This window comes from Terrapene carolina, unplaced genomic scaffold (assembly GCF_002925995.2).
Source record: "Terrapene carolina triunguis isolate 2854851 unplaced genomic scaffold, T_m_triunguis-2.0 Scaffold67, whole genome shotgun sequence".
NCBI lineage: Eukaryota > Metazoa > Chordata > Testudines > Emydidae > Terrapene > Terrapene triunguis.
Window position 1 is genome coordinate 6100524 of NW_020664418.1, and position 26875 is coordinate 6127398.

The following is a 26875-nucleotide window of genomic DNA, read 5'->3' on the forward strand; positions in this document are numbered from 1 at the left end:
TGGGAGTTTTCTCTCTTGGGCTAATGGCAGAGAGAAGCCTGGGAGACCATGCTCTGAAATAAGAGCCAGAAAACACTTTTCAGGTATCTGGCTGAGTCCCAGCAAGAAGTGCTGTAGCAAGGAGGGCAGGGGTCCTGGGAAGGAAGGCCGGGAAGCTGAGGGTGTCAGTACCTCATTGTGCTAGGCACTATACAACCACAGCAAGAGACAGCCCATGCCCCAAAGAGCCTGCAAGCTGAACAGATAAGACAGACAAGAGCTTAGTGGAAAGAGAGGCACAGAAAAGGACTTGCTCAAGGTCATTCAGAAGGTCAGTGGCAGAGCTAGGAATAGATTCATAGATTTTAAGGCCAGATGGGACCATTATGATCATCTAGTCTGACTTTCTACATAACACAGGCCAGACCCCCTTACCCATTCCGTCCTGCATCCAGCCCATAATCTCTGCTTGAGCTACAGCATCTCTTTTGAAAGATCCTGTCCTGATTTAAAGACTTCCAGTAATGGAGTATCCACAATGTTCCCTAGGGAATTTGTTCCAAGGGTTAATTACACTCACTGTTGAAATGTGTCCCTTACTTCTAGCCTGAATTTGTCTATTTTCAGCATCCAGTCACTGGATCTCATTACGCCTTTTCTGCTAAAGAGCAGGTTAGTATCAGAAATCTCCTCCCGCTGTAGGTATCTGTAGACCATGATCAAGTCACCTCTTAAACTTCTCTTGGATCAACTAAATAGACTGATCAAGTATCAGAGGGGTAGCCGTGTTAGTCTGGATCTGTAAAAAGCAACAAAGAGTCCTGTGGCACCTTAAAGACTAACAGATGTATTGGAGCATAAGCTTTCGTGGGTGAATACAGATATCATCTTCCTTTCCAAATGCAAACGGATGGACATCATACCAAATGGACTGAAGGTGAAAAATCCATTGCTATCTACATACTGCACAGACCACAGTGAGAGATCATGCGTCTGACGAAGTGGGTATTCACCCATGAAAGCTTATGCTCCAATACATCTGTTAGTCTTTAAGGTGCCACAGGACTCTTTGTTGCTTTAAATAGACTGCGTTTCTTGAGTCTGACTATAAAGCAAGTTTTCCAGATCTCAAATCCAAATTTTCAACATCCTTTCTGAAGTGGATACCAGAACTGGACATAGCCTTCTGTAATGGTCTCACCAATGCCATATACAGATATTCTTCTTTCTGCTTGTTCTTGCTGGTTCATCCAAAGATTGCACTAACCTTCTTAGCTAAAGCATCTCACTAGGTTATCTACCATGACCTCTTAAGTCCTTTTCAACGTCACTGCTTTCCAGTGTACATTAGCCCCCCTCCCCCCCCATCTTGTAAGTGTGACCTATAATCTTGGTTCCTGCTGTATGACCTTTCATTTGGCTGTATTAAAATGCATGTTATGCAAATAAACCAACCTTACCACGCATGCCACAGCAGTCTGTATAACAGACCTGTCCCCATCATTAATTACCATGCCAATTTTTCTGTCCTCTGCACATTTCGCCAATAATTATGTTATATTTCTTTACAGATCATTGATAAAGATATTGAATTATATAGGCTCATGTAATAGCATAGTGAGGACCGCAGCAGAAACACCCCCCACTGGGTGACAAGCCCACATTTCCAGTTACTTTTTGATATCCATCAGTTAATCAGTTTTTAATTCCTTGACGTGGGCTGCACTGAGTTTGTAAAGTGCTAAATTTTTATCAGGATGTCATGTGGAACAAAATCAGATGCCTTCCAGAAGCCTATGTGTGTTATGTCAACACAGTTGCCTTTATCAACCAAACTTGTGATCTTAAGAAAAAATGGTCTCAAGTGTGTTTGACAAGTACAGAACTAGAGTTGTTTGGAAAAAGTTTACACAGAACATTTTCTATCAGAAAATGCAGTTTGGCCAAAAATGAAATAATGGGAATGTGCCGACTTCTACACATTTTTGACGGAAACACATTGAATCAAATCATTTCCACACACTCATCTTGTTTTGATATTGTTGAAATGGTTGACTCCATTAAAGTTAAAACACATCATTATGATCAGGTAAAATGATTTGCTTCAATTTTATTGTTTCATTTCATTTTGATTTTATATATTTTATATTATAATTAATATAAAATAATTATATTACCATTTTAGATATATTATAAATGCTTCATCCTTATTGCAATTAAACATTTCAATATCTCTCAACTTAATTTTTTCAGACTTTCTATTCAGGGAAACATTTTGAAGTGGTAACTTTTCCTTCTGATTCTGAATGAAAACACGTTTTCAAATGTCAGAATTTCCCACAAAACAGGAATTTCTGCCTAGGTCTAAATAAGCCCCATCTCTCTTGGGGCTCCCCTCCACTGCCCAAGCCACCAGTATACATTGCCTCTCATGCAATGAATGGACCACATCCTGAAGCACTTTGGAAAAAGAATAAGAAGCAGCTCCTATTAACTCAATGGAAGTTTTGCTTCATTGCGACCTAATGGTGAAATTCACCCTCAGAACAGACTTTGGGATTTGGCTCAATGTGAGAATGGATCAAGCTCTATGGCCCATTTGCCCTTTCCAAGGAGATGGAGAGTAAGGGTGAGAGGGATTCCACAGATTTCTATACGTTGCTTTGTGTCTGCATCATAGTTTTAAGGATTGGGTTTACAGAAGGCACAAGTTTCCTGGCTGGTGACCTCAAGCTAAAGTCACATTCTATTTGCCTCTCAAGGAAGAGGCAAGTCCAAGCAGATGGCATTTATATTGGGCAGTGCTTTTGATTTATTTTTGGTTCTTTAATTGTGATAATGGATATTTGATCTTTAAATGGAAGGTTGTATGGCAGTCTGGTGCAGCCCACCTGGCTCCTAGGATAGCTCCTACACGGTGATCCTTCTATGTTGCAAAGCTTGAGAGATGAGGAATTAAAAGTTTTAGTGTCAGCAACACTGTAAGCTGGCCAAATAATTGTAATCCCCCCTTGGGTGGGTCAGCTGCAGGTCCTAATCCTGCAACCTCTAGAACTACAGCAAGGAGTACTGCCTCCTTAGCCAAAGGACTAGACCCCTTAGGTCAGGGGCAGTAATGGCCTCATAAATCTCTATATGTGGTTCAGGCACTGGAAGGGGACAAAGAGTCCTACTGGTTTTAATGTGGGTTGCACAGTCACATTCTGACACCTCGCCTCAGCTGGCTTTGCAGGCAGAGATCCTTTCAGCCTCTCAGTTCTTCCTTTGGTATATACAGCAGGTGTGACCTGAACTCTCAGCTTTCTCTGCACCACACCGGGTGTCCGATGAGTCTTGACAGGGCAAAACACATATCCCCAGTGGCTGCCCTGCCCTGTGGAAAACCCTGGCCCAGCAACGCCTTTGATTTTGGCAGTTGGTTCCTTTGATTTGTGGGATACACAGTGATAAAAAGGGTCTGGGGAGGGGAGAGGCAGGAAACAAAGAGAGAGAAAGAGTTTGGAAGGGAAAACTGCAAGAAGCACAACCAAGGCTACAGTCCACACGCAGTATGCCAGCCCTTGAGAGATGGTGCAATGGGGTGGCTACCCCACGCAGATGAAGGAAGGGATAATGTGGGTTTGAGAGGCTTTACACACCTGGTTGCACCTGGAAAGTGTCTCAGGCCCAATTTGAAATGAGTCCCAGCTGGGGAAGAAGCTGGGTGGTTAGTGGAAAGGCAGGGAACCCAGGGTAGGAGGAAAGTGGCAGTGAGAAAGGAGAGGCATGAGGGTACTGCAGTCCTTGTCTTGGGAGGAGAGTGTGGAACGCTGAGCAGGGTCAAGGCAGAAGCTCGGGTGGAGGATTTGCCTGAACAGAGAGTCTGGCAAGTGGTCGGGACATATGGGGCTCAGCTGCTGGGATGGAGCAGAGTCCAGTGGTGAGTGCTGATACAAAGTCAGGTTCCGGACTGCCAAGGAGAGCTGGAGCCCTGGGAGGTGTCCAGCTAGAAATGGAGCATGAGAAATTTCAGAGGAATGGAAGGTGGAGCCTGTGGTGGACAGAAACTGGGTTGGGGGTTTCCTGGGGATTCCAGGGGGAGTCCTGTGATTCCTGGCCCTGAAAGAAGGGTAACCTTAGAGAGGCTGTGGGAGAGCCCTGCTGGCAAGCTAGGGGAGGAAGGAGTCTAAGGAGGCAGCAACGAAGAGCCTGATGGAGCAGCTCTTAGCTGCTGGTTGTAGGGTCTGTGGACTGGACCTCAGTGTAGTGCCCCTCACTGGGCAGGGTGGTGTGAGGCCCCTGACATAAGGGGATCAGGACAGTCTAAAGCCCTGAGAGGAGGGTGCGAGGACCTTGGGGCCCAGAGCTGGGGTCAAAGAGCAGACGTAAGGAAAGGGACTGCTGTTTGTGGGAATGTTACCCTGGACGGGGTGGGACCAAAGTGCGACCTGGCCAAAGGGATGCTTTATGAGAAGAGGCAGATTACCATGGGACTGGAATGACCATTGGCAAGGGGCACTAGAGAGGAACGAGCTGCTGCACCATGCCCAGCCAGCGGTGTATGCTGGGGTGCTAATGCTTTGCCACTGTAAGGACCACATGGGCAACATGCGACCTCCCACATGGTCACACCGGGATGGCACATACTGCATTAGTCATGTACTGACACAGGACTGGAAAGGTTTGGGGGTGAGGGTGGGGTCAGACAGTGGTTGTGCCTGTATGTCCTCTGAGATTTGCTTGTACTTGTATCTCCTCTGAGCAGCTGGGCTATTTCTCCTCCCCTGCCCCCTTGTAAACAATGTATCAACCCAGCAGAACTGCTGCCTGCTCATCCCAGCTTGAAATGTGCAGTCAGCTTTGTGTGTGTGTGTTGGGGGGAGGCTGAGGCACTGAGATTGGAGCAGGGGCCGAGAGTTCCTTCTCCCAACCCCGTGCTCTTTACCATCAGAGAAGACAGTGGAGCCAGGAAGCTGCGCCAGCTGCAGCACCCAGTTCATGGGACAGATCTGCCCCCGGGGAAGCCTGTTAGCATCAGACTCATATCCCAGAAATTATGGAGGGTTGAGAACGTAATAACGGCCACACTGGATCAGACCAGTGATCCATCCAGCCCAGTATCCTGTTTTCCAACAGTGGCCAATTGCCAGGTGCTTCAGAGGGAATGAACAGAACAGGACAATTTATCGAGTGATCCATCCCGTCATCCACTCCCAGCTTCTGGCAGTTGGAGGTTTAGGGGCACCCAGAGCATAGAGTTGGTCCCTGACCTTCTTGACTAATAGCCATTGATGGACCTATCCTCCATGAACATATCTAATTCTTTTTTTAACCCGGTTATACTTTTTGCCTTCACAACATCCCCTGTCAATGAGTTCCACAGGTTGACTGTGTGTTGTGTAAAGAAGTACTTCCTTTTGTTTGTTTTAAACCGTCTGCCTATTAATTTAACTGGGTGACCTCTAGTTCTTGTGTTATGTGAAGGGGTAAATAACACTTCCTTATTTACTTTCTCCACACCATTCATGATTTTATAGACCACTATCATACCCTGCCTTAGTCGCCTCTTTAAGATGAACAGTGCCAGTCTTTTTAATCTCTCTTCATATGGAAGCTGTTCCATACCCCTATTCATTTTTTGTTGCCTTTCTCTGCACTTCCCCTCCTTCCCCCATTCTAATACCTTTTTGAAGCTGAGGTGTCCAGAATTGCACACAGTATTCAAGATGTGGGTACCATGGATTTATATAATGGCATTATAATATTTTCTGTTTTACTATCTATCCCTTTCCTAATGGTTCCTAACATTCTGTTAGCTTTTTTGACTGCCACTGCACACTGAGTAGCTGTTTTCAGAGAACTATCCACAATGATGCCAAGATCTCTTTCTTGAGTGGTAACAGCTAATTTAGACCCCATCATTTTATATGTATAGTTGGGATTATGTTTTCCAATGCGCAATACTTTGCATTTATCAACACTGAATTTCAGCTGCCATTTTGTTGCCCAGTCACCCAGTTTTGTGAGATCCCTTTGTAACTTTTCACAGTCTGCTTTGGACTTAATTATGTTGAGTAATTTTGTATCATTTGCAATCTTTTTCACCTCACTGTTTACCCCTTTATCCAGATCATTTATGAATATGTCAAACACCACTGGTCCCAGTATAAATCCCTGGGGGACCCCGTTATTTACCTGTCTCAATTGTGAAAACTGACAATTTATTCCTACCCTTTATTTCTTGTCTTTTAACCAGTTACTGATCCATGAGAGGACCTTCATTCTTATCCCATGACAGCTTACTTTGCTTAAGAGCCTTTGAGGACCTTGTCAAATGCTTTCTGAAAGTTCAGGTACACTGTATCTTCTGAATCACCCTTGTCCACATACTCATTGATACCTCAAAGAATTCTAGTATATTGGTGAGGCATGGTTTCCCTTTACAAAAGCTGTGTTGGCTCTTCCCCAACATATCATGTTCATCTATGTGTCTGATACTACAGTAAAAAACAGAATTTTCAATCAGTTTGCCCAGTACTGAAGTTAGGCTTACTGGCCTGGAATTGCCAGCATCACCTCTGGACCCTTTAAAAAAAATTGGTGTTACATTAGCTACCCTTCAGTCATCTGGTACAGTGGCTGATTTAATCAATAGATTACATACTACAATTAGTAGTTCTGCAGTTTCACATTTGAGTTCCTTCAGAACTCTTGGATGAATCCCATCTGGTCCTGGTGACTTATTACTGTTTAGTTTATCATTTTTTTTCTAAAACCACATCTAATGACCCCTCACTCTGGGACAGTTGCTCAGATTTGTCACCTAAAAAGAATGTCTCAAATGTGGGAATCTCTCTCAGATTCTCTGCAGTGAAGAGTGATGCAAAGAATTCATTTAGCTTCTCTGCAATGGCCTTGTCTTCTTTGAGTGCTCCTGTAACACCTCGACTGTCCGATAATATTTCTGCATCCTGTCCTGATGTGACATATTGGACTCAATAGGGGGACAGTTGAAATCCTCCATTATTGTTGGGTTTGCTGTTTCTGTAGCCTCTCCAATCTCTCCCTGAGCATTTCACAATCAGTTGGTGAGATAAACAAGCAAATATTTGGTGACCCTTCAGATCCAGTGCCTCGCCTGGCTGATATGGCTCTTGGCCTGTCTTTCTCCTCCTGTTGTGCTCCTAGTTCCAGGGGACCTCTCCACATCTGGGCACTGAACCTCCACAGGGAGACACAGTGCTCACTCAGCTCCCAGATGCTGGTCCCAGGATGCACTGGGTTCAGTGGGACACTGGAATGGAGGCAGCCCCTGCTTGGGGTGCTCCAAAGTCCATCTCAGTCCCCCTCTGGCTGCATGTTCAAATCAGGGGCGGCTCTATGTATTTTGCCGCCCCAAGCATGGCAGTCAGGCAGCCTTTGGCGCCATGCCTGCAGGAGGTCTGCCGGTCCCACCGCCAAATTGCCGCTGAAACCGCGGACCCGGCAGACCTCCTGCAGGCATGCTGCCGAAGGCAGCCTGACTGCCGCCCTCATGGCGACCGGCAGGCCGCCCCCCGCAGCTTGCCGCCCCAGGCACGCGCTTGATGCGCTGGTGCCTGGAGCTGCCCCTGGTTCAAATGGTGGAGATCCCTTTATGACCACATCCTGCTTAGCTGTGCCAAGGGCCCACACCCTGCAAGCTCTCCCAAGGCAGCTGCTCTGCGCTGAGCCTATCCAGCTGCTGTGCAGCTAAATTGGATTGTCATTAGATTACCGCCTAGGCTAATTAATCAATCCCATTGTTGTGGAGATGAATGGCACTTCTGCAACACACACAGCTTCCATAAAAACACTCACGGAGTGACTGGAAACATTTTCCTGTGTCAGTGTTTGTTATTGCCTCTAATGGGAATCTCACCCTTTTATTTGCTGTGGACAGAGGGAGTCCAGCTCCCAGCTCTTGGGGTCTATGATTCCCAGCAACAGAGGAACCCTTGTACAACCAGCAGGGTGCCTGTGCTGATTATCTCAGGAATCAGATATTCCTTCGACTGGAGGAGGGGAGACAGTTCCCTATGGCATGTTACCTAGCAGCTCTGTGTTCTTGGGGAACCAGGGCACAGTACCCAGCCTGTCTGACTCAAGAAAGACCCACACCCCCGCAGCCTCTGCTTGAACCAAATCTGCATCAGAAGAAAAACTTACAAAAAGCAATGAAAAGGCAGTGGGAGACACACCTAAACCCCTGGGATAAGGATGACAGGATTAAGGAAACTCCCCTAGCCTCATTTGCATTGAAGATGGGACAAGGAGGCATCTCCATTAGCATAAAGAATGGAGAACAGAGATTCCAAGGCAAGAACTGCACGGAACTCTGGGACCAGAAAAGCAGGGAAGCACTGCATGATGGGGGATCTCTGCTCCAGCTGTTAATGAACCCACGCCTGCACACACCCAGCTCAGTAGTTATCAGACCAATTCTAGTAATAAATCCTTTATTGGTATCCAAAATAGTGAAGCTCCCTTATTGCATTGTGAGCTCCCTCCAAGGAACACCACCCAGAGCCAGGAACGATCAGCTCCCATGTCTAGCCTGAACAAAACAACTTTGGTATTCTCCCTAGTTTACACATAAACAAATCTAGTGTTCTCCCTTGAACCATTGTTGTTTCTCTACAAAAACCCCTACCCATGCTCAAGTAAGTGTTCTGATGCCTGGATCCAAAATTTGCAGCAGTTCCACTGGGACTTCACCTTCTCCTAACTGATCGTGCTGGCAGCTCTGCCTGTCTCCAGCACTCTGGACCCTCAGCTACTACCACCTGGGACCCCTGATCGATTCAAGCTTCATGGAGTGGTGAGAACCAATCTCTCTCTCTCGGTATAGCCTTCTGACCCTGACTTGTGTGATCAGTTATAGTTTTGTAAATCTGACTTTTATAATCAAATTTAAGTTAGATTTAATATGATAACTGTTTTGTTTGTTTGGCTCCCCTATGGTTATTACCTGGCAATAAATAACTTTCATGATTAAACTGGTTGCTTCTCTCCACCCTCCCACCCCACCCCCGTGGGTGTTTTTTGGTTTCCTCATTCACTCTGCAGCAACGCTCCTCATACCTAAGCTAAAAGATCCTTGCAGCACCCAAAAATACTGTGGGGTTTGCTCATCAAGTGGGTTATTACCAGAACAATTGTAACATGAAAATTGGGATAGAGACGTGCTGAACCTGGGACATATGAGGGTGGCAGCTTGGAAGGGCTGCTCGACCCAGCCTGCTCAGTCATGCTGTGTGTGTGTGTGTGTGTGTCTGTCTGTCTGTCTGTCTGATTCTGGAGCTGGAAGAACCCAGCCCTGGGGAACCTAGGTCCTGCAGGATAGCTCCATTGGGAGGGAACTTGCAGCACGGAGAAGTAGAGCGCCATATGAGAACCCAAGTGACACAAACAGTACATTGATAGAATTACAGACCCCCCCCCCCCAGAAGAGTAACCCTAATAAATGAGCACACCCAAAAGTAACAGGCAAAGCTGGTAACAGGAAGGAGAGGTTGGTCAATCCTGCTCAATGGACTCCGGGCACCTCTTGAAATAGACCCTAATAGTTTGCCCAGTTGCAGAAGGGTTGGTGTCTTGAATGGAGAATGAAGCTTGTCTACACTTGAAATGCTACAGCAGCACAGAGTGTAGCTACTGCCTACACTCATGTTCTCCCATTGGTGTAGCTAATCCAACTCCAAGAGGTGGTAGCTAGGTTGACAGAAGAACACTTCCGTCGACCTAGCACTGTCTACATCAGGGGTTAGGTCAGCTTAACTATGTTGCTCAGGGGCGTGGCAACGTAGCTGAGTCGACCTAACTCTTTAGACTCCAAAGTTTAGAGCATTAACTTGGTAGCTGGGTCTGAGTCCTTCCTCTGGGCTTGACCAGATTACTGGGGCTGAGATCCTCAAAGGTATTTAAGCACCTAACTCTCATTGAAATCAAGATGAGTAGGTGCATAAATGCCTTTTTGAGGGTCTGGGCCTTCGTCTCTCTGCCTCGGTTTCCCCTTGTACAGTGGGGATACTAGCTCTGCCCTGCCGCTTGGGGTGTTGTGAAGACAGATGCATTGATGATTGGAGGGCCTCTACTTAGTGAGATGGGTGTATACCATGTTTCGGCCCTTTTAATGTTTGAAAACTGAAATAAAACAACAGTTTGATTCAAAACAAAGCTGCCCATTTTGGGTGGGGGGACCCCAAAAGTCCAGTTTCAAATCAAGTGAACCCTTCTTTTTGTTTTGTTTGAAATGTTGTCCTGGAAAATATTTACCATTTGTTTGACTGGCCCTAATTGGGTCCCACTGAGCAAAAGACAAGAGCAACATAGGCTATGTCAACACTGCAGACAGAGGGGTGATTGCAGCTGCAGGAGGCATACCCAGGCTAGTGTTACTCTAGCTAGTACAGCTAAAAATAGCAGAGAGGTGCAGTGGCATGGACCTGGCTCAGGCTAGGAATGCAAATTCATGTATTCTGAGTCCCAGCTGGGTTTGTACAGCCCGTGCTGCCATGTCTTCACTGCTGTTTTTAGCTGCATTAGCTAAATTAAAGCTAGCACAGGTATAGGTATGTCTAGCTGGTAGCCGGTATCAAGTGGAGTGCCCCAGGGGTCGGTCCTGGGGCCGGTTTTGTTTAACATCTTTATTAATGATCTGGATGATGGGATGAATTGCACCTTCAGCAAGTTCGCAGATGACACTAAGCTGGTGGGAGAGGTAGATACGCTGGAGGGTAGGGATAGGGTCCAGAGTGACCTAGACAAATTGGAGGATTGGGCCAAAATAAATCTGAGGAGGTTCAACAAGAACAAGTGCAGAGTCCTGCACTTAGGACAGAAGAATCCCATGCACCGCTACAGGCTGGGGACTGACTGGCTAAGCAGCAGTTCTGCAGAAAAGGACCTGGGGATTACAGTGGACGAGAAGCTGGATATGAGTCAGCAGTGTGCCCTTGTAAAAAGCAACAGAGAGTCTTGTGGCACCTTTAAGACTAACAGATGTATTGGAGTGTAACCCTTCTGCCAGGCCAAGTTGATAGCAGCAAGGGCTGGGTTCAGTACATAGGGGTCCCCTCCCAACAGCGTGACACAAAACCAGCTCGAGCCCCCACCCAGTGACCTGGAAAAATCTTACACACACCCCTGGGCGCCTCGAAGAGGCAAGCACAGAGCCTTGGTGTAGCAGAAAATGTTTTAATAACATGAGGTAAACAACATAGCATTAAATTGGGAAAACACCACAACTAGTGTTCACAGACCAAACCATGAGCGAAGACCCACCCCAGCAAATTGGGCCGTGTCCTTTCCCGTTGGTTCTTGAAACCAGCAACCCAAGAATCACCAAAGTCCCAAAAGTCCAACAATCCCCAAAGTCTCTGTCCCTGGTCAGTGCAGCCCCAGAGCTCAAAGGGGGGGACACGCCAGGTGTTAAGGGGCACCTTACGTGATCCAAGGTCGACCGGCCGCCTCTCCGTGGGGTTCCGCCGCAGCCTTCACCATGAGCCACTCCACTCCACTCCACTAGCCATCCCGTGAGCCGCTCCTGCCGTCCCACGAACTGCTCTGCTCTACCAGCTGCTCCGCTCCGCTCCCCAACCAGAGAGCCGCTCAGCTCTGCTCCAACCAACCCTGCAAGGCTCCGCTCGCTGCTCCTCCAGCTGTCCCCACAACTGCTCCGCCAGCCGCTTAGCAATATAGCTTCAGGCTCCCCCACTAGTTAACACAGCCTCAGTGATCTCAGTTCTTAGTAACTTTAGCTCTTTTGTGATTTCAGCTAGTAGTAGGGGTGCCCCAGTGCTGGTGCACTATTGGCCCAAAGTGAATTCAGCTCAGCAACCTGTAACTAGACTCCTAATGGAATCAAAGTTAGCTCTGACATGCAACAGTGGAGAGAGGAGACAGTGCACTTGGTATTTCCAGCTCACAAACAGGCCCACACCACCAGGTACAAATACCTGCCCCCAGCCTCTCTCAATTCACTGGGTTTTGTAACCCATGCCCCTTGTCAAGCAAGTGCTACTTAGGTAATGGTGAAGGACTCACTCAGTCCTTCTGTCATACAACAGTTCCACTGGCCTTGATTCACAGAATCAGGGTAACAAAACTTTATTCTTCCTGCCCCAATAACAGAGAAACTGGGGATCCCACACCAGCCAAAGTAACCACTTTCAGTTGCTGTTGTTTCATGCCAGGCGAGTGGGTGTGCCTATGCAAACAAGATCAGCCCCTGGAGTTCTTTTCCACACTCGCCATAATTCACCACCAGATGTCAGGGTAGAGCTCATCCTGACTCTGTTTACAGGAGCATAAGCTTTCGTGGGTGAATGCCCACTTCGTCGTTGCATCCGACGAAGTGGGCATTCACCCACGAAAGCTTATGCTCCAATACATCTGTTAGTCTTAAAGGTGCCACAAGACTCTCTGTTGCTTTTTACAGATCCAGACTAACACGGCTACCCCTCTGATACTTGACAGTGTGCCCTTGTTGCCAAGAAGGCTAACCGCATATTGGGCTGCATTAGTAGGTGCCTTGCCAGCAAATCGAGGAAAGTGATTATTCCCCTCTATTCGGCACTGGTGAGGCCACATCTGGAGTATTGTGTCCAGTTTTGGGGGGCCCCCCCTACAGAAAGGATGTGGACAAATTGGAGAGAGTCCAACGGAGGGCAATGAAAATGTTCAGGGGGCTGGAACACATGACTTACGAGGAGAGACTGAGGGAACTGGGCTTGTTTAGTCTTCAGATGAGAAGAGTAGGGGGATTTGATAGCAGCCTTCAACTACCTGAAGGGAGGTTCCAAAGAGGATGGAGCTTGGCTGTTCTCAGTGGTGGCAGATGACAGAACATGAAGCAATGGTCTCAAGTTGCAGTGGGGGAGGTCTGTGTTGGATATTAGGAAACACCATTTCACTAGGAGCGTGGTGAAGCACAGGAATGAATTACCTAGGGAGGTTGTGGAATCTCCATCCTTAGAGATTTTTAAGGCCCGGCTTGACAAAGCCCTGGCTGGGATGATTTAGTTGGGGTTGGTCCTGCTTTGAGAAGGGGCTTGGACTAGATGACCTCCTGAGGTCTCTTCCAACCCTGATCTTCTATGATTCTATGTCTATCCAACCCCGATTGGGGTCAAATCTCCGATTGTTGTGTAGACATGTCAGCAGTATGCCTGCCTCTACCTGCACCTGGGAGCAAGTATCAGATGCCAAACACAGTGTTGCTGACTCACTGTGCCAGACGCAGTGTAGCCAACTACCACTAACTGCAGTTTTTCTGAGGGGATGTTTTTGCTGTCAGGAAATGACACTTCCTTCAGGAATGTGTCAATTTCAATGACGTTTTGGGGAGGGGGGAATGAAATCAAGCATTTCTATGAGGTCCTTATTGGAACACTGATTTTTCATTTTGAAATGACCTTTCATTTCCCAATTTGTTTTGTTGTCTGTTTATATTCTAAACTAGAGTGAAAATTTTATAAATCAAAACCAGAAGAGAACACTTAGCTTTTTATCAAAATGGATTTTTCCAAAAATTTTATAGGGAATTTTAAAAACGTTCATTTTTGTTCTGATCTGGAACAAACATGTCAAAAATCAACATTTTTTCCCAAAATGAATTCTGAGTTTTAACCAGCTGTAATGGCAATATTTCATGTGGCTTTTTAAAGCCTCAGCTCCTGGAGTCATGTGATTACTTGGGACTCTCAGCTTTCTGTTAAACAGAGTAAGTTTCTAGCCCTCCTTGTTGGGGGGGGGGGTAGGGGGAGGCTGGAAAATCTGAACCCTGAAGGTTTAGAAGAACCTAAAATGTATTTGGCTTTAAAATCATCAGATTTATTTTTTAAACCTGATTTTGGGGTAGGGTGCTGATGACTCTTATTTATTTATTTTTTTTAAACATGTGGGACTGACAATACTGGACATGCTGCTCACTATCAAATGGGAGCATCCCTTGGGGACTAGAAGAGAGCTAGGGAGCCAGTTTAGGCTGAGGTCTATGTTGTGTTGTTGATTTTCAGTGAGCAAATGCCCTGGAATGGAATGAGTTTGGATGCTATCTTGGGGTGTGTGTGCTCTGAGGACAGGGTAGGTGTAGGGGACTGTGCCTTTTACAGACCCAGCAGTGGTACATGCTAGACAGTGAGTGCTTTGGATCTATATGTCAGGCAGCCTGCACCCTTGGGGAGGGTGTGATAAAAGTCTGTTTTCATGATGCAGAGGCATCTAATGCAGAGATGCAACTTGGGGAGCTCAAGCAGAGACTCAGCCCATTCAGGTGGGCTACAGACACTGGTTCATCAGCCAGCCTGCTGGCACAGGAAGTCCTTGGAAACCAGAACAGGATTTTCCCAGATCACATGAGTCACCCACAAAATGGCAGCTGGGTGCATTTGTCTTCCCGATGCTGCCTTCCTGTTTTCCCTTGGCACGTGAGGCAGCTATGAGGTGTAAACACTTATGCCAAGTGAGGGACGGGGCAGCTGTCGAAGTTTTTAGTCCACAGAAACAGTAACCTGCCCAATGCTGAACTCGTCACACTCTGGAGTGTGGAGTTGAGTCTGCCAGGATTAGCTGGGGATCCAAAGATCCCAGGCTTTTAGGGCTGTCTGATCTCATGGGAGGGGGCAGGACCAAGAAACTGAAGCTAAGCTTGTAGAGTTTCCTGGTGGCCCTCTGCTCAGGTGGGCAGGGTTTTGTGGGACTATGAGTAGGAATCATAGCCTTAGCAGGCTGATCCACAGGGAAGACAGATCTCAGGGCCACGGAGGGGAGATCCCTCCACACTGATCCCCCTGCTGTGACACACATGCCCATGGGTGCCAGATAGGGTGACCAGGTGTCCGGTTTTCGACCGGGACACCAGGTCGAAAAGGGACCCTCGTGGCTCCGGTCAGCACTGCCAACCGGGCCGTTAAAAGTCCGGTTGGCAGGGCTGCAGTGCTAAGGCAGAGTAGTCCCTACCTGGTCTGGGGCACCATGCTGTGCCCCAGAAGAAGCCAGCAGGTCCGGCTCCTAGGCAGGGGGACCACAGGGATCCATGCGCTGCCCCCGCCCCGAGCACCAGCTCAGCAGTCCCATTGGCAGTGCCTGTGGGCAAGAGCAGCACGCGGAGCCTCCTGCCCCCACCCCTCCCGCCTACTAGCGCTGGACCTTCTGGCCACTTCTGGTGCACGTGCAACGCGGTGTCAGGAGAGGCAGGCAGCCTGCCTTAGCCCCAACACTGCGCCGCTGATCGGGAGCCGTGCGAGGTAAGCCAGAGCCCCAACCCCCTGCCCCAGCCCTCAGCCCCCCCAACCCGGAATCCCCCCCCGCCACCCAAAGGCCCTCATCCCTGGCCCCCCCCCAGAGCCTGCCCCCCCAGCCCAGAACCCTAACACACCCCTGCACCCCAACCCCCTGCTGCAGTCCTGAGCCCCACCCAACCCAGAACCCCCTTCTGTACCCCAACCCCCTCATCCCTGGTCCCACCCCAGAGCTCGCACCCGCAGCCCAGAGCCCTCACTCCCCCTGCACCCCAACCCTCTGCCGCAGCCCAGAGCCCCCTCCCACACCTTGAACCCCTCATCCCCGGCCTCACCCACTCCTGCACCCCAACCCCCTGTCTCAACCCGCAGCCCCCTCCCACACTCTGAATCCCTCAGCCCCACCCCCCAGCCTGGAGCCCCCTCCTGCACCCCAAACCCCTCATCCCTGGCCCCACCCCAGAGCCCACAACCCCAGCCCAGAGCCCATACCCCCTCCCACACCCCAAGCCCCTGTCCCAGCCCGGTGAAAGTGAGTGAGAGTAGGGGAGGGCGAGTCACCGAGAGAGGGGGAATGTAGTGAGCGGGGCGGCGGGGCCTCAGGAAAGGGGTAGGGGTAAGGTATTTGGTTTTGTGCAATTAGAAAGTTGGCAAGCCTAGTGCCAGCTGGCCAAGGGGCCACAGTTCTGTAACTCCTAACAAGCCTGAAAAACTCACTACACCTAGCACCCTGCTTTCACAGTATTTATCTCTGTTGGTGATGTCATGTGAGGTCTCTAATAAAAGCTTATATCCTACTGATCCTCAAACCATTGCGAGCTGTATGCAGGGAGGGTATTTAAGTAGATGTATAGACAAGACATTTTGAAGTCTGTTTCCAAGGCAGAGCTGACAGGTGGGCTTTGGATCAGGCAAAGGACATTGATTCACCTGTTGGCCATGTACATTAAGCATTGTAAGCCACCCCAAGGGGACCCGCACTTACACAGAGGCACCTTTGGTCAGATTTCTGTTGCATCCGTGCCCACACTTTACACACTCCCGCAGTCATCTTTGTACAAAGTACATCTTGTCAGATGTCCTATAAAAACTCAGAATTTGCTGATCAATAATACCATGGCAAAATACAGCATTATTGTGAAGTTACAAACATACACTGAGATCAGGACTAAAAGTATGTTTGCCAGAGAAGTCTGGGGAATGGCCAAACCACTTCCTCAGAGATAAAGCCCAACCTGTGCCTCAGCCATGTGTAAACAAGGCTGATGGGCTATTTACCTGCTAAGGAGAGGGAACGGGGCAAAAATCTATATCTTAACAAGGAAACGGTATGGAGCTTCCTTCCACACAGCCTGCCTGCAGCCTGCCTGTCACCATGCTCCCAGTTGGAAATGCTTCTCAAAGAGGAGACAAGACTATAAAAAGAAGGGGCATTCCCTCCTCCTCCCTCTCTCTCTGTCCACTGATTCACTTCACAAGAAGGGACAAAGGCAACAGCCATTAACCAGAAGAAGGGGTCCTGGTCTAAGGAGTTTGGCCTGTAAGACTGTTGAGAGCATGTGGTGAGAAATTTTGCTTTGAATTTAAAATAGTTTGTTCAGTTAGGCACTAGTTGCATTTTATCTTGTAACCATTTCTGGCTTTTATGCCTTGTTACTTGTACTCACTTAAAATCTCTCTTTGTAGTTAATACACTTGTTTTATTGTTTTATCTAAACCAGTGTGTTTGTTAGGGAAACTCCATTTGGGGTAACAAGACGTGTGTGTATCATTTCAATTAATAAACTGATGGACTGTATATGAGCTTGTATTGTCCAGGAGAGGGCTGGGCAGTATAAGATATACATTGCTGGGGGCAAATCTAGGACTGGGAGAGTGTTGAGGTCACCCTGCAGTACAACTAAGGCCTGTGAGAGCCATAGTGTGGCTGGCTGGCTGCAGCACACGCAGATATAGCTGGGAGTGACTTGCATGCTGGAGGCTGTTTGTGAGCAGTCCAGACTGGAGGTTACAGCAACAAAGCAGTGTAAAGGGCACCCCAGGTTAGAGGGCAGGGATGATGCAGCTACTAACTAGTCTGGATTATGCCCTGGGTATGTCACAACAACACAGGGAAAAAATAAATTATCCAAGAGGGTTAGCCTGGCTGTGTGCAAAACAATCCCACAGGGCAGGGGGTTAAACAGAAGGCTCCTTCACTGAGGAAGCAAAAGGTGCCATGCTTTTTGTATTCATGACTGGGGGCTCCCTGGCCTTGTTGGGAGATAAACTACATAACGTTAACAGGCTAACAACCTTGTCTGAAGTTGAGTCTCCAGGAAGCATGTTACACTTGATTTTATATGGAACCATTTCTGTCTCCATTATTGTCTTTACTCCTTAGCTCTGAAATCGTAGCCTCTGATAATAAACCTGTGCTTGTTTTTACTATACATACATCTCAGTGCTGTGATGTTGCATTGGCGCTGATCCTCAGCTGAAGCAAACAAGAGGTGTGTGCACTGTTCCTTTGGGGACTGCTTACCTGGTTATTTCTGTGAGTGTCCAGCGGTTCAGGACTGAACTCTGCAGGGGAAGGCTTCAGGAGAGCTCAGGGATTGGAATGCACCTATTGTTAACCTGCCAGGCAAAGTAAGGGCTGGCACAGCTCTGAGCAGAGTTCACAGACTGGTGGGGTCAGGGAGCTCATACCCACTTAAGCACCAGCAAGTCTTCCTCTGAGTCTTGTGATCCATTCTCAGGGTTCCCACCTGGCAGCATAGTCTCTTCAGGAGTGGTGGTGGTGTTCCCATTAACTAGGTCCCCTGGAGTTGTAGGACTGAAGTACAGGAGATAGTCCCTGGCTCCAGCCCTTCCCGCACCCATGCATGGAGGGAAATTCTCTCCCATCGCTATGGCACTACAGCAGAGGAGCTTCTGTGGGGTGCAGGGAAGGGGGAGCAATGCTGTGATATTGAGGCTTCCCTACCAGCTGGCTCTCAGGTGTCACCTCTCTCAAAGCAGAGGGTGTTCATAGACTTTAAGGTCAGACGGGACCATCGTGATCATCTAGTCTGATCTCTGGCACATCGCAGGCCACACAACCTCTCCCCCCCACACATACGCCTGTAATAGGACTAGAACCAATTAGTTGCTGAAGTCTTCATATGATGACTTAATGACTTCAAGTTACAGAGAAGCCACCATTTATACTTGTTTAAACCTGCAAGTGACCCATGCCACATGCTGCAGAGGAAGACAAAAAACCCACAAGGTTTCTGCCAATTTGACTTGGGGCAAAATTCCCTCCAGACTCCAAATATGGTGAGTTTGACCTTGAGCGGGTGGGTGAGATGCCCAGCCAGACACCTGGGAAAGAATTCACTTTAGTAACTCAGAACCCTTTCCATCTAGTGTGACATCTTTGACCATTTAGGGATATTTGCTACTGGCAGTCACTGATGGGCCACATGCCATTGTAGGCAATCTAATCATACCATCCCCTCCATAACATTATCAAGCTCAGTCTTGAAGACAGTGAGGTTCTTTGCCCCCACTGCTCCCCTTGGCAGGCTGTTCCAGAATTTTGTTTCACTGATGGTTAGAAACCTTCATGTAGTTTCAAGCCTAAACTTGTTGATGTCCAGCTTACATCCATTTGTTCTTGTGCCAACATTGGCCCTTAACTTAAATACCAGGGAGGGAGAGGAGTTATTTATCCCTGTGATGTATTTATAGAGAGCAATCAGATCTCCCCTCAGCCTTTGTTTGGTTAGGCTAAACAAGCCAAATTCTTTGAGTCTTCTCTTGTAAGGCAGGTTCTTCATTCCTCTGATTATCCTCCTGGCCCTTCTCTGCCCTGTTCCCTGTTCTGAATTAATCTTTTTTAAACATGCAATATCAGAACTGTATGAGGTCTCACCAGTGCCTTGTATAATAGCAATAACACTTCCCTGTCTCTGCTGGAAATACCTCGCCTGATGCATCCTAGGATTGCATTAGCCTTTCCCATGGCTACATCTCATTGGCATCTCATAGCCATCCCATGATCAACCAATACACTCAGGTCTTTCTCCTCCGCTGTCACTTCCAACTGGTAAGGCCCCAGCTTATAGCAAAAAGTCTTATTTTATTCCCTAAATGCATGACTTTGCACTATTAACTCTCATCCCATTTCTATGACTCCAGTTTTCAAAGTCATCCAGATCTTTTTGTATGATATCCCAGTCCTCCTCCATTTTGGCCTACCTCCCAACTCTGTCATCAGCAGATTTTATTAGCACACTCCTACTTTTTGTGCAAAGGTCATGAATGAAAATGTTAAATACGATTGGTCCCAAGACCAATCCCTGAGGAACACCACTAGTAACCTCCCTCCAGCCTGACTGTTCACTTTTACAGTACGACCTGTTGTAGTCTCCCCTTTAAGTAGTTCTTTATCCACCTTTCAGCTCTCAGATTAATTGTCATATTTTCCAATTTAACTAATAATTTCCCACATGGAACTGTATCAAATGCCTTCCTGAAATCCAGGTAGATTATATCTACTGCATATCCTTTGTCTAACAAATCAGTTATCCTCTCAAAGAAAGAGGTCAGGTTGGTCTGACACAATTGACCCTTTGTAAAACCGTGTTGTATTTTATCCCAATTACTGTTTACCTTTATGTCCTTAACTACTTTATCTTGCAACATTTGTTCCACTAAGCAATTCTCTGACCATTAGTTAATACAAGGGATTATGTCTGCTCTTCTCTGGGCCCAGCCAAAAGAGGGTGACATCATCACATACAGATGAGCAGTTCATATTCCATCCAGTAGAGGGCAGTAGCATGCAGACATAGCAGGCAGGCAGTACAGGTGTCATTGGAAAAATGGATATTGAGGGGGAAATGGCCTTTTTCCCCAAGGGAACATTTCTCCAGAAAACATTCATTTTTTTAACCAAAAACCAACACGTTCTCCCCCACACACACATACACACAACCACTTTCTCTCCATTTTTCCTCCCACCCTTTTCCAGTAGCAAACTACAAAGAAGGGGGGAGGGGGAAACACACCAGGAGAAATGGAGAAAAAGGACAAGAAAAATAAAAAATAGGAAATTTCCACCAAAACTTTAAAAAAAATTCCTAAACTCCCCCTGCCTCCTCCCCACACCTGGAAACTACCTTACCATTTCTTGCAGCCACTGTGCCTTTGTAAAGAACACCACCTGTGGTGCTTTTCTAGGGAGAGGGGCATGTCAGCCCAGCTCTGTAACTAACATTCCACCAACAGAGAGATTCATAAGCAACCCTTTTTTCATCCACTGTCTTACACTCTGGACATACACAGGTCATTTTAACTCTTGTAAAAGATGTTCCATGCATCAGGAGGGAGAGGCATGACCGGGAACCATGCTCCATTGGTACCTAGACAGGGGAAGGAGAGAGAATGAGCAGCAGGCATTTAGGATGGGCTTTATTAGGACGATTATAGTAGCATAGCAGGACCCCACTGTGCTGGGTGTTGCACATAGACCCATAGATTGTAATGTCAGAAGGGCCCATCATGATCATCTACTCTGACCTCATGCCCTTTTCAGGCCACAGAACCTCACCCACCCACTCCTGTAACAGACCCCTAACCTCTGGCTAAGGTACTGAAGTCCTCAGATCAGAGAGACTTCAGTCCCTGCCCTGAAGAGCTCAGTCTCAGTAGACAAGGCAGAGCATGGGCGGGAGGAACCTGAGGAGAATTGACTTGGCTGAGGTCACACAGCTGGTTGGTGGCAGATACAGAGCTTGGGCATTGGGGGTCATAGTTCTGGGCCCTGCGCACTATATCACACTGCCTCCAGCAGGAGCCATGCAGGTGAAGGCCTTGCCATTGGTAGTCCCCAGGTAATCCTCACTCTTGTACTGGAAGGCGATGCCAGGTGAGTGCTAGGCACAGACCTCTGTGCAGTGGGGGCATCCTGGGCACCTTACACACCCCTGTCCACGTGTGCAAGTTAAATAAACCACCAGCAGCACATGTGTGTTCAAGGAGAGACACCAACGTACGACCTCACCTCCTAGGCACAAGTCCTTCCCTACCCCTGGGAGCAGGGACTAGCCCGCTGGGCCTGGGTCTCCAAACACATCAACCCCTTGTAGGGTCCCTCTGGGAGTTGCTCTTCCTGTCTTCTAGTGTTTGGCTATCCAGCCTCTCCCAGGCGCTAGAAAGTAATGCTGCCTTGGCACATGCCCTAGGCCAGTATACTGCACCCCTCTCATTCCCCCAGTCAGTGTTTAGTGTTATCCTCCCAAACCAACTGAAAAACACTGGGCAGTAGCAATCAATCTCCTTCTCACTCACACCTACCCTTCCTCCTCCCTTTTCATTGAATCATAGAAGATTAGGGTTGGAAGAGACCTCAGGAGGTCATCTAGTCCAATCCCCTGCTCTCCCCAAACTGCCGCATACCCACCCAGGATCTGCTAACGCTTAACAGGCTGCAGCACCCTTCCCTTGTCACACCCTACAAAAGGAATCTTGCACTGGCTGGATCTGTGGCTTTGGGACACTAAAGCTGCCCTGATGGAGTGGAGAATCTGCCTTTCTCCACCTGTCCCCAGTGAACGCATCTGGGCTTTTACCCTCTCACTAGTGCTTTCAGACAATGCATTAGCTGCATTCAGCTGGCTTCCACATGTCCCTTCTCTGGCATGGCCATTCGAATTCAGAATGAATTTTGCAGAAGCTAGCATAAAATCCGATCTGTGCCAGCCCAATTACAGAATGCGCCAGAACCTAGTGTTCTGTGGCTGGGAGGCTGACAAGGATGAGTCTGTGGGGAAAGAAAATAATCAAAAGAATACAATTAGACTTAACATTTACCCCACCCACGCACCCGTGACCCAGTGGGATTTATATGAGGAAAGCTAGTGAGGAGAGCAGTGATTTCCCTACACTCCCCCTGAATTTTCCCAATACCTCCCCTCCCCCCAGTTTTGTGAACTAGTTACATGCCAATTTAGTGACTGTCTGGAAATTTGAATTGAAATTGAAACATTAATACACACTTTAAAAGCATATACAGTGTATGATAAAATACATGTATCTGAAAAAGTATAATAGATTTGAAAATTATGAACATAGACTAGCTTCCTTATAAACCTGTTGTTTTTTATGATAATGTCAGTGCATTCATTTCGGTGATGGCCAACCTAATAATTTCAAATGATGATTTGTAAGTGAAGTCTCAGGCCTTGGCTACACTGGCGCTGTACAGCGCTGCAACTTGCTGCGCTCAGGGGTGTGAAAACGCCCCCCCCCCGAGCGCAGCGAGTACAGCGCTGTAAAGCGCCAGTGTAATCAGAGCCTGCAGCGCTGCACGCTCGCTCACAGCACTGCCAGCTATTCCCCTCGGAGTGGTGGAGTACATACAGCGCTGCTCTCGCAGCGCTGGCGGCGCGACTACACTCGGGCTTCCCAGCAGCGCTGGGAAGTCCCGAGTGTAGCCAAGGCCTCAATGAGCTCTCCCTGACAGCTAGTGAAGAGCTGGGGCTGGAGGGAAAGGCTTCAGAACCAGATTGTATTTACATTCACACCTAATCTACCTAGGTATCCAGCAAACAGAGTTGCCCAAGTGATAGATTTTTTAAATTAAATTAAATTAATGGAGATATCCCCTATCTGGAAGGGACCTTGAAAGGTCATGGAGTCCAGCCTCCAGCCTTCACTAGCAGGACCAAGTACTGATTTTGGCCCAGATTCCTAAGTGGCCCCCTCAAGGATTGAACTCACAACCGTGGGTTTAGCAGACCAATGCTCAAACCACTGAGCTATGCCTTCCCCCCCCCCCCCGTGTGGGGTTGTGTTGGGTTGGGTTACAAATCACTTGAATGGGGGGGGAGGGGAAATGAAATGTTGTTCTTATTGTATGCGTAAAGGGCAGTAGAACTGTACTTAGCCTGTGCTGATTGAGGGCATCAAGAGAGAGGGTGGGGATCTGTCCCTCTCCACTGTTTAAAGACAGAACTGATTAGGCTCCATAGATAGTCTTTTGTTCTGTTAAGTGATCACTGCAGCTGAAATCACCGATAATCAGGTCTAAGTGCTTAGGTGCTGTGGGACAGTGTTTCTGTGGAAGAGATGGCCCAGACTGCACTAGCAGTGAGGTTCCCCCACTGAGAGCTCAGCTGAAATCACTGAGAGCTGGGTGGAACCTCAAGAGACCAACTCGCAGAGGTCACAGTGGCAGGTGGCAGCAGAAGGTGACTGCGCAAGGCCATTGGCAACAAAGTGGTGGAGTGAACGGTGGCACAACGAACAGCAGTGGCCAGAGCGAACAGTGAGCAGCTGGAGGAATGAGCAAGGTGCCTTCTTGCCCCCCACCTGGGAGGTGTACTCACGTGAAAGCACCTCTGAACTCTGAGTCTCCACTGACCAAGGACAACACCGGTGAGTGGGGTGCGGTGGAGGGAAAAGTGAGGGGCATGTTAAATAAACATTTGTTTGTTGGACTATATTTTAGTGACTTTGCTCCAGAATGCTAGATTTGTGACTGGGAATGGAAACTTATATAAATATGTTTCCTAGTAGGCCAAGATTTTTAAAATGCATTATTTGCCAAGGTTGTTATCTCACATCGTTGCTATCTTGAGAGGTCATTATGTTGGGGAGTTTCTGTACTAAACATTTTTATTATTATAATTAATTTTTACATAAGAATGGTCATACTGGGTCAGACCAATGGTCCATATAGCCCAGTATCCTGTCTTCCGATAGTGGTCAAGGCCAGGTGCTTCAGAGGGAATGAACAGAACAGGGAATCATCAAGTGATCCATCCCCTGTAGTCCATCCCCAGCTTCTGGCAAATAGGCTAGGGACACTCAGAGCATGGTGTTGCATCCCTCCCCATCCTGGTTAATTTATCCCCATCTCCAGGAATTTATCTAGTTCTTTTTTTTAATCCTGTTGTAGTTTTGGTCTTCACAGCATCCCCTGGCAAAGAGTTCCATGGGTTGACTTATGTTGTGTGAAGAAATACTTCCTTTTGTTTTTTTAAAGCCTACTGCCTATTAATTTCACTGGGTGACTGCAAGTTCTTGTGTTATGTGAAGGATTAAATAACATTTCCTTATTCACTTTCTTCACACCTGTCAAGATTTTATAGACCTCTATCATATCCCCCCTTAGTCGTCTCTTTTCTAAGCTGAAAATTCCCAGTCATTTTAATCTCTCCTCCTGTTTCATAGCCCTAATCATTGTAGTTGCCCATCTCTGTACCTTTTCCAATTTCAGTGTATCTCTTATGGGATGGGGTGACCAGATCTGCACACAGTATTCAAGGTGTGCACGTACCATGGATTTACATAGAGGCAATATGGTATTTTCTGTCTTATTATCTATCCCTTTCTTAATGATTCCCAACATTCTGTTCACTTTTTTGACTGCCACTGCACATTGAGTGGATGTTTTCAGAGAACTATCCACAATGACTCCGAGATCTCTTTCTTGAGTGTTAATAGCTAATTCAGACTCCATCATTTTGTATGTATTGTTGAGATTGTTTTCCAATGTGCATTACTTTGCATTTATCAACATTGAATTTCATCTGCCATTTTGTTGCCCAGTCACCCAGTTTTGTGAGATCCCTTTGTAACTCTTTGCAGTCTGCCTGGGACTTAACTATCTTGAATAGTTTTGTATCATCTGCAAATTTTGCCACCTCACTGTTTACCCATTTTTCCAGATCATTTATGAATATGTTGAACAGTAATGGTCCCAGTACTGACCCCTTAGGGATACCACTATTTATCTCTCTCCATTCTGAAAACTGATAATTTATTCCCAAGAGGTGCACCTCTTGCAAAAAAGCTTACAAAGAAGGAAAGCTTCCCAATGCTATAATTGGTAAAAGTGGAGGAGCTTGGTTTGTCAAACCGACAAAACCTAAAGGCAGTTCCCGATGTTTGTCGGTCAAAGTGTTCCCATTTATTGAAGTACTTAATGAGGCTGTTAAGAATGCTGGAGACACAACACAATTCATGCGAACAAACATGGCTGTGGCATCCTACTTTCTATTTAAGCAAGAGATACCACACACTACAAACTGGAGGCCAATGTTAAGTGCATTGTCACTTGTTCATCTTGAAGTTGAACACTGGTTCCGAACAAGACCAGCAAATGCTCACTATCTTTCTGCAAGAAACTCAACTGACTGGCTAGAAGCATACGGTGCAACAGTGAAAGACTCAACAGTTGAAAAAGTGAAGAACTCTCTCACCACATTCAAAAAATTTGCATACATGGCTGATGAATGCACCGATGCAAATGGGCATCAAGTATTAAGTCATTGTGTACGTTATCTTGATGTCAGGGTAGGCCAGTAGATGCATTTCTAAATGTTCAAATTATAGAAGACACATCGGCTGCATCTGTGACAACCCACATCTTAGAAGAGTTAAATGCTTGTCAGTTGGACCCCAAACAGATGGCTGCTTGTGCATTTGATGGAGCTGCAAATTCTTCTGGAAGACATGGTGGAGTACAAGCTTTGCTCAGAGAAAAGTGTAATCCTAATCTCTCCTATACACACTGCAGAGGCCATCTACTCCAACTAGCGCTAGTACGAGCTGCAGAATCTTCAAAAGACATTAAAAAAGCTATAAATTTAATGTCTTCATTATATTCTTTTTTCAGCAAGAGTCCAAAAAGACTGAATATCTTGGAAAATATAGAAGATACACTGGGACTGAAGTTCAAATTAGTCCAACCTGGGAAAACCCGCTGGCTTTCTCATGAGCGATCCTTGGCTGTTGTCTTAAAATTACTCCAGCCATTATTACTGGCTTTGGAAAGTATTTACCAAGATGGGATGGATCTAAGTAGTGAGGCTGGTGGATTACTTTTGCTACTAGGTTCAGAGAAGACTATTGCCATTCTCTCTCTTGTAAGTCTACTGTTGAAACCACTTGGGTCATTAAACAATGCCATCCAGGCATCTGCTACAACAGTAGTAGATCTTTGTCCAGCAATAGAAGCTACATTTGGATCAATCAGAGATCTATCCATTGAAAAAGTACTAGAAGAAGCAAAGACTTCAGTCCAGAAGTTGACTAATGAAGGCAGTTATATTGAATCCTTAAGTGAAGAAGACAAGAAGTGTTTGTTAAGACAACTGAAAAAGTACACAGACTTGATTCTTTAAAATCTACAACAGCGACTTCTAGATTCTACTCAACCTCTACGTAGGTTTTACAGATGCCTGTCCTATAAAACACCAACAGTTGAGTGGAGTGAGGCACTACCAGCAGTGGGGCTGCCATGTGATTAGGACAGAATAGAGAATTTGAACACAGAGTGGAATATCATACGACGAATGAATGAAGATTTGACTTCAACTTCTTTTTTATCATCACTAGTGGCTCGACCCGATCTTTGTGTTCTGTTTCCTGGGATGAAAGAAGTAGGAATTCATCTCTTGCTACTCCCAGTCACAACAGCTACAGTTGAGCGTTCTTTTTCATCATTGAATAGAATTTTTTGTTCTGAAAGAAGTCGCCTTCTGCCTGATCATGTGAATGAACTAATGAGCATATCAACTGAAAGAATGGAAGTACCGGATACACGAGAAGCCACCAAAGATGAACGCATTGCATTCAAGAAGTTCATTAACAGAGTTGTGCAAAATTATAACAAG